Below are 7,022 nucleotides of genomic sequence, written 5' to 3'. Positions count from 1 at the left end.
CTCCCAGGTTCAAGCAATTATCCTGTCTCAGCCTCCCAAGTAGCTGGGATTACAGGTGTGTGACACCACGCCCGGCTAATTTTTGTATATTTAGTAGAGGTTTCACCATTTTGGCCAGGCTGGTCTCAAACTCCTGATCTGCCCGCCTCTGCCTCCCGAAGTGAGGCGACTACAGGTGTGAGCTACCATGCCCAGTCTAAAATACATTTTTTAAAACATGTAAAATAGCAAAACCTACCAAGAATGAAAAAAGCTATGGAAAGAGAAAAAAATCTGTGAAGCAGCCAAACAAGAAAAGGGACTGTCAACTTGAAGCCTAGTGGTCCTGGGGAAAACGCCAGACAGTTGAGAAGGAAGGAGACTCAGCACCAGAGCTGCTCCTGACCCTCACAACGGGAAGTCAACAGGATCTTAGACCTCCCATCAACGTTCCAAATCTGGACGAAGTAAACCGCAGATATTCTTATCTTGTTCCCTCCTCTGGATAGGAAGGAAGGGAAACAGCAGCTGGGAAGAAATGGATGAAAGAGAAGACAGCAATGGGCTGAGCCTCTCTGATGGAAATGAAGTATAATGGGCTACAACGAATTGGGAATGAAAAACTCTTCCACTACAGGGCAGCAATCTGGAGCCTAGAATGAAAGACACTCGCCCTCAGTCAGATGGCAGACAGCTTCTCAAGACGGTTAACAAAAATCCAAGAAATACTGTACATTCTAAAATAACTAGAAGGATCCGGGCACGGTGGCTTGCGCCTGTAATCTCAGCACTTTGGCAGGCAGAGGCAGGTGGATAACTTGAACTCAGGAGTTCAAGACCAACCTGGCCAACATGGTGAAATCCCATCTCTACTAAAAACACAAAAAAATTAGCCAGGTGTGATGACACGCACCTGTAATCCCAGCTACTTGGAAGGCTGGGGCACAATAATCGCTTGAACCCGGGAAGCGGAGGTTCCAGTGAGCCGAGATCGCATGATGGTACTCCAGCCTGGGCGACGGAGCTGAGACTCCATCTCAAACAAAAACAAAAACCAGCTAGAAGGGAATACGTCAAATGTTTCCAGCATAAAGAAAGGACAAGTATTTAAGGTGATGGATATCCTTTACCCTGATTTGATCTTTATACATTATACAAATGCATTAAATTATCACAGGTACACTGAAAATATATACATCAGTTATGTACCAATTAAATACAATAATTTTCTTAAGTGAAGAGAGAGCAGAGTCCAGGCAGCATGTACTGTACTTATCTCAGTTTATCTCGCCTCCTACCACTCCCTAAAGAAAACTGACTAGAATCTCTTTGAGATTCAGAGGAAAGAGAATAAAGAAATCTCCCACATGAGGCAGAGCTGCCTAAGCATGAGAAAGAAGAAAAGAAACAGTTTGGCAACTATATAAACGTATTAGAGAAGAAATAATGTAATCTAAGATGCATAAATTAATTTATTACATGAAACAGTCATGTGAGGCTGGGCGCAGTAGCTCATGCCTATAATCCCAGCACTCTGAGAGGCCAAGGTGGGCAGATCACTCAAGATCAGGAGTTCAAGACCTGTTTGGCCAACATAGTAAAACCCCATCTCTACTAAAAATACAAAAAAATTAGCTGGGCATGGTGCCTCGTGCCGATTGTCCCAGCTACTCTAAAGGCCGAGGCAGGAGAATTGAAGAAAAGGAAACAGGCATGCGAAATGTCATTCTTTCTGTTTTCTTCTTGGATTCCTAAACTTTAGCAGCAAAGCCCAAAATATTTATTATCTGAACCTTGACAGAAAAAAATTCACTGAGCCCTGGATTAGAAGATTCAATATTGTCAATATGGTAATTCTCTTAAATTGATCTATAAATTCAAAGTAACACGAATGATAATCCCAGCAGACTTTCTTGTAGAAATTGACAAGTCGATTTTAAAATCTATATGGAAATAAGAAGGATCTAGAATAGCCACAACAATTCTGAAAAAGAAGAACAAAGTTGGAGTAATGATTGCAAACTGATTACAGGACTTACTAAGAAGTGGCTTACAGTAGGATGGACACATATATAGATCAATAGAGAGCACAGAACAGACTCGTGCTTATATGGTTAACCAATTTTCAGCAAAGAGGCCTGAGTAATTCAATGGGGAATTTTTCTCAGCAAACGGTGCTGGATACTCATGTAAAAGGAAATGAAAATCAACCCTTACCTCACGCCACACATAAAAATTACCTTGGAACAGATCACAGACCAAAACATACAAGCTAGAACTATAAAATGTTTGGAAGAACACAGGAGACAATCTTCATGACATTAGAATAGGCAAAAATTCCTTAGGAAGCAAAAACTCTAAGCCATCCAAGGAACAAAAAAAACATAAACTAAACTTCACCAAAATTTAAAACTCCTGCTGGGCGCAGTGGCACGCGCCTGAAGTCCCAGCTACTCAGGAGGCTGAAGCAGGAGGACTGCTTGAGCCCAGGAGTTCGAGGACAGCCTGGGCCACATGGCAAGAGTCTGTCTCTGAAAAAATATAAAAAGAAAAAAATAAAATGTTTAAACTTCTGTTCTTCAAAAGATACCATTAAGAAAAGAGGCAAGCCACAGACTGGGAGAAATAATTCCTAATACACACATCTAACAAAGGACTTATATCCAGAAAATGTAAAAATGTTTATAATTCAATGATGAGACAATAATCAATTTTTTAAATAGGCAAAAGATTTGCAAAGACACTTTACAAATCTGACACTTTACTCTTCTGATAAATAAACAAGCACTCATAGGCATATGAAGATGTTGCTCAATAGCATTTATCAGGGAAATGCAAATTAAAACCACATGCCTTAGGATGACTACTATTTGTTTGTTTGTTTGTTTTGAGATGGAGTTTCCCTCTTGCTACCCAGGCTGGAGTGCAATGGCGCCATCTCGGCTCACCACAACCTCCGCCTCCCGGGTTCAAGTGATTCTCTTGCCTCAGCCTCCCAAGTAGCTGGGATTACAGGTATTTGCCACCATGCCCGGCCAATTTTGTATTTTTTTTTCTTTTTTTTTTTTTTGAGACGGAGTCTCGCTCTGTTTCCCAGGCTGGAGTGCAGTGGCTCGATCTCAGCTCACTGCAAGCTCCGCCTCGTGGGTTCACGCCATTCTCCTGCCTCAGCACCCCGAGTAGCTGGGACTACAGGCGCCTGCCACCACGCCTGCCCAATTTTTTGTAGTTTTAGTAGAGATAGGGTTTCACCATGTTAGCCAGGATGGTCTCAATTTCCTGACCTCGTGATCTGCCCACCTCGGCCTTCCAAAGTGCTGGGATTATAGGCATGAGCCACTGCTTCCAGCCCAATTTTGTATTTTTAGTAGAGATGGGGTTTCTCCATGTTGATCAGGCTGGTCTCGAACTCCCAACCTCAGGTGACCCACCCGCCTCAGCCTTCCAAAGTGCTAGGATTACAGGCGTGAGCCACTGCGCCCGGCAAGATGACTACTATTCAAATAATCAAAAATAACAAAAGTAGACCAGGACACAAATCAACTGGAACTCCAAAACGCGGCTGGTGAAAACACAAAATGGGGCAACTAAGAGCTGGGTGTGGTGGCTCACGCCTGGAATCCCAGCACTTTGGGAGGCTGAGGCAGGCAGATCACCTGAGGTCAGGAGTTCAAGACCAGCCTGTCCAACATGGTGAAACCCCAGCTCTATGAAAAATACAAAAATTAGCTGGGCATGATAGCACATGCCTGTAGTCCCAGCTACTCAGGAGGCTGAGACAGGAAAATCGCTTGAAACCGGGAGGCAGAGCTTGCAGTGAGCCAAGATCGCGCCACTGCACTCCAGCGTGGGCGACTGAGCGAGACTCTGTCTCCAAAAAAACAAACAAACAAAACAAACAAGCAAAATGGGGCAACCACTTAGAAAAGAGCTGACAATTTCTTATAAAGCTGAGCATATACTTACTATAAACCCCACAACTGTACTTCTAAGTACTCACCCATGAAAAATATCCACAGAAATACGTATTCATCAATGTTCATAGCAAATTAATTTGCTGTAGCCAAAATCTGGAAACAACCCAAATGTCTAACAAGTGAATGAATGAATAAACTGTGATAACTTCATACATTAGAACAGTATTCAGAAATAAAAAGGAATGAATTAGTGATGTAATGACCATATGAATTAATCTCAAAAAGATTATGATGACGTCAGACACTAAAGAATACTACTGTATGATTCTATTTACATGAAGCTCTAGAAAAAACAAATCAAAGTAGAGTAACAGGATGTAGATCAGTGGCGGATGGTCCTGTGGAGATTCACTGAGAAAGGTTACAGTGAACTTTGGGGGTGACAGAAATGTCCTATATCCACAGAGGTTGTAGTTACGAGGGTGCAGAAATTTGTCAAAACTCTCCAAAACGTACGCCTAAAAACAGGTGCACTTCACCGTGTATGTATTATACCTCCATAAGGTTGACTTTTTTTTTTAATGGTGGGGAGAGTTTCTAAGATGCTGAAAGTAAATGGTAGAAATATGGATGACTATTCTTTTTTCTTTGTATTTTTCTTTGTTTCTTTAAACGTCTCTCCCTAACCATTTAAAACAAATTTAAAGCAAGTACAGTAGTAAAAGTACTTAAATTATCAGATCATTTCATTTTTCAGAAAGTAAATATAGTTAGTTTTTCTCCAGATTAGGTACCTAATCTGTTCTACTGCTTCCTAATATAATTTTTTTAAAGTTCTTACAAGTATTTCAATAGCTTTTCGAACTCCCCAAAAAACCTTGACCTAAATTATCTGGTTTTTATTCATTTATTTATTTGAGATGGCAACTCGCTCTGCTGCCCAGGTTAGAGTGCAGTGGTGTGATCTCGGCTCACTGCAACCTCCACTTCCTGGGTTCAAGTGATTCTCCTGCCTCAGCCTCCTGAGTAGCTGGGATTATATGTGCACACCACCATGCGCAGCTAATTTTTGTATTTTTAGTAGAGACAGGGTTTCACCATGTTGACCAGACTGGTCTCAACTCCTGATGTCAAATAATCCGCCTACCTCGGCCTGCCAAAGTGCTGGGATTATAGGCATGAGCCACCATGCCCATCTACCTTGACCTAAGTTATCTTATTTAATCTTTACAACAACCCTAAAACATAGGCAGATCACATTTCATACTCACACTGTGAAGTTAGTATGTCTGCAAAATTTTATTTGAAAGTATCATTGGGCTGGGTGTGGTGGCTCAGGCGTGTAATCCCAGCCCTGTGGGAGACAGAGGTAGATGGATGGCTTGAGCCCAGGAATTTGAGACCAGCCTGGGCAACATGGCAAAACCCCACCTCTACAAAAAATACCAAAAAAATTAACTGGGTGTGGTGGCTCGTGCCGGTAGTCCCAGCTAGTCAGAAGGCTGAGGCTGAGATGGGAAGATCACCTGGGTTTGGGGAAGTCGAGGCTGAAGTGATCACTCCAGCCTGAGTGACAGAGTGAGACCTTGTCTCAAAAAAGAAACCAAAAAACAAAAAACAAAAAAACACTATCATCAAATTTTAGTGATTTTTAAACATAGTACAACCCAAGACTCTAAAAATTTGATTTTAGTGTGACCCTTTCCCTGCAAAAGAATTTAAAAATTAGCCAGGCATGGTGGGGCACATCTGCTGGCCTACGTACTAGGGAGGCTGAGGCAGGAGGATCACCTGAGCCTAGGAGATGGAGACTAGCCTGGGCAACATAGAGACCCTGTCTCATTTAAAAACAAAAAATTGCCAGATAAAAAAGGGTGCAGTGGCTCATGCCTGTAATCCCAGCAATTTGGGAAGCTGAGGTGGGTCGATCACCTGAGGTCAGGAGTTCGTGATAAGCCTGACCAACACAGGAAAACCCCATCTCTACTAAAAATACAAAAATTTGGCTGGGCGCAGTGGCTCACGCCTATAATGCCAGCACTTTGGGAGGCTGAGGAAGGTGGATAGCTTGAGGTCAGGAGTTCGAGACTTGGGAGGCCAAGGAAGAAGAATCACTTGAACCCAGGAGGCAGAGGTTACAGTGGGTCGAGATCATGCCTCTGCATCTAGCTTGGGTGACAGAGTGAGACTCCATCTCAAATAAAAATTAATAATAAAAAATAAAAAGGATAATAAGGCTCAATATGTTGAGCTCAATGTATTTTTAACAACAAAAAAAAAATTCTCAAATTCTAACCAATCAAGACCTTAGAACAATGGTAGAGACATTTATTTAACAGTATAATTACATACCTGACAACATACTAAGAAAATGAAGAGCGTTATAGCAGTCCATAGAACCTTCTCTCTAAACTGGATCTGTACAACAAAATAAAAAGAATCATCAATCAAAACCAAGAAACAGCAAATTTTTTTTGCGGGGGTGGATTTTTGAGGTTCTTCTTTGGGGCCTAATTCACAAAAGTTGGGAATGTCTGTATGTGTTAATAAAGGAAGCATTTTTGTTTATTAGGTACAAAGTTCTATAAACATTTTTTTCTCTCTCATATACACACACACACACACACACGCACAGATGCTTGTTGTTTTTTTTTTTTGAGATGGAGTCTCGCTCTGTCGCCCAGGCTGGAGTGCAGTGGCACGATCTTGGCTCACTGCAAGCTCCGCCTCCCGGGTTTACGTCATTCTCCTGCCTCAGCCTCCCAAGTAGCTGCGACTACAGGCACCCGCCACCACGCCCAGCTAATTTTTTGTATTTTGGAGACAGAGTTTCATCATTCACAGGATGGTTTCGATCTCCTGACCTTGTGATCCACCCGCCTCAGCCTCCCAAAGTACTGGGATTACAGGCATGAGCCACCGCGCCTGGCCCACAGATGCTTCTTGATGACTGGATAAAGAAGATATGCTATATGTAAATAATGAAATACTTTCGAGCCATGAAAAGAATTAAACGATGTCCCTTGCAGCAACCTGGATGAAACTGGAGGAGATTATCTTAAGTGAAATTACTCAGAAGTGGAAAATCAAACACTGTGGGTTCTCACTTAAAAGTGGCAGCTAGCC

General features: G+C 42.2%; 1 protein-coding gene across 5 annotated transcripts in view; it reads right to left on the bottom strand.

Annotated features, from left to right (window-relative positions):
• SEC61A2 (Sec61 alpha 2 subunit (S. cerevisiae)) overlaps positions 1-7,022 on the bottom strand; it is a 52,157-nt gene that overhangs the window by 35,511 nt on the left and 9,624 nt on the right. For 4 of the 5 annotated variants that reach the window (XR_001000886.1, XR_001000887.1, XM_011934225.1 and 1 more), the window contains one exon: positions 6,249-6,314. The exons of the other annotated variant lie outside the window; for it this stretch is intronic. The gene's annotated coding sequence lies outside the window, so the exon portion shown is untranslated. The remainder of the gene's footprint in view (positions 1-6,248; positions 6,315-7,022) is intronic. 5 annotated transcript variants of the gene reach the window in all.

The sequence above is a fragment of the Colobus angolensis genome, unplaced genomic scaffold (genome assembly GCF_000951035.1).
Source record: "Colobus angolensis palliatus isolate OR3802 unplaced genomic scaffold, Cang.pa_1.0 Scaffold133, whole genome shotgun sequence".
In the NCBI taxonomy this organism is placed as follows: domain Eukaryota; kingdom Metazoa; phylum Chordata; class Mammalia; order Primates; family Cercopithecidae; genus Colobus; species Colobus angolensis.
This window is presented reverse-complemented; position numbering and strand designations above follow the sequence as displayed.